The sequence below is a fragment of the Polistes canadensis genome, unplaced genomic scaffold, assembly GCF_001313835.1.
Source record: "Polistes canadensis isolate GaletaPanama2010 unplaced genomic scaffold, ASM131383v1 scaffold_71, whole genome shotgun sequence".
NCBI classification, from domain to species: Eukaryota; Metazoa; Arthropoda; class Insecta; order Hymenoptera; family Vespidae; genus Polistes; species Polistes canadensis.
In genome coordinates, this window is record NW_014569618.1 from 171,121 (window position 1) to 172,609 (window position 1,489).

General features: G+C 33.5%; 1 protein-coding gene across 2 annotated transcripts in view; it reads left to right on the forward strand.

The window, feature by feature from the left end:
• Positions 1-1,489, forward strand: part of LOC106786308 — a 28,157-nt gene that overhangs the window by 6,583 nt on the left and 20,085 nt on the right. The gene's annotated exons all lie outside the window — the stretch shown is intronic.

Sequence of the window (1,489 nt, forward strand, 5' to 3'; positions counted from 1 at the left end):
CTTGCAAACAAATGATCGTCAATTGTATTTTAGACCAATTCGGGAATATATAAATTCTTAACATTATTTTCTATTAATTTATTATAATTTTCTTTCTATTTTTTTTGTTTTTTGTAAATATCGTAACTTGAAAAAAAAAACAAAAAGAAAAAAGGAATTGAAAATGATCGTATAAGTTGTGTATTTATTACAAGTTAAGGAAAAATGGAAGAAAAACATTTGCATAATCGGTTTGAAAAAGAGAAGGTATAAAAAAGAAACGTTAGTAAGGTGTTTAACTCGTCGGAAGTTAGCTTCCACCCTTCTGGTATAGTCGTTTCTTTGTATACACATATATATATATCACGATTACGCATTAATGCATTGCGCTTTGCATGCGCCGGATTCCAAGATTTTCCTACATCTTATTTCCTGTTACCTTACTTCAAGTAGGGATTTCTTTTTGCCAAGTGTTTCGTATTTAAGCGCACGCGCTATATATATATATAAACCAACAACCTTTTCTCTACAACTTCTACGGGCCCCATTAATTCTTAACGAACGAGTATAATAAGGATTTGAAAAAAGAGTAATTAAGGACCAACCGAGTTTAGACGAGAGCACGCAGCGTTACTGCCGTTCATTTAAGTCTATCTTTTTTCTTATCATTTCAAATAGACTTTTTTCTCCTCCTACCCCTCGCCTACCCATTTCAAACGAGCCAACTCTTTTTTAAAGTTTTACAAATCACAACCATCCTCCTTTCTAATAAATTCCTTTAAAATACACAAAAATGTTTTTTAAACGTTTATATATCAATTTATATTCTGTCTATACTTTCGTTTCGAATTAAACAATAAATCTAGGTAAATCTATCGATCATGTTAGCAACAGTCACGTATCCGATGATCCCGACGAATGTTGCAATAAAACCGGAATGAGATTCTCAAAACTTTGTAACGGGGTGACCACGGTGCTAATTACGTCGACCATTCGTAGAGCGTGACTCGTTAACACAACCATTACCACACCATACCTTTCAAACTTCCATTCACAATGTTACATCGTCAGTCATACGATCATCACTTATAATACTATATATATTTTTATCGTATATACAAATACACATATAAACACACGCGTATATACACTTAAGGTAGATACAAATCGTATCGAATTAACGTGAAATTGTATATGTGCGTGGTAATAATGATTGAAAATCGTACCAATTGGCACGCGATAATTGTTCCTTTTTTTTTTTTTTTATATTTATTCTTCTTTGATTTCTCATAATCGTTGTGTCGCATCCCGCTGACGATGACGACAACGACGACGACCGAGTTGTTGCATTTAACCGTTAACGTTAACATAAGCGATCAAAAACGTGCGCAGTGAATGGATCGTAAAGTCAATTACGTGCACTCTTATACGGGTCGTGCGAACTCGTCGTGTCTCTTTCTTTCATTCTATTTATCTCTCTTTATCTCTCTCTCTCTCTTTTTTTTTTTTT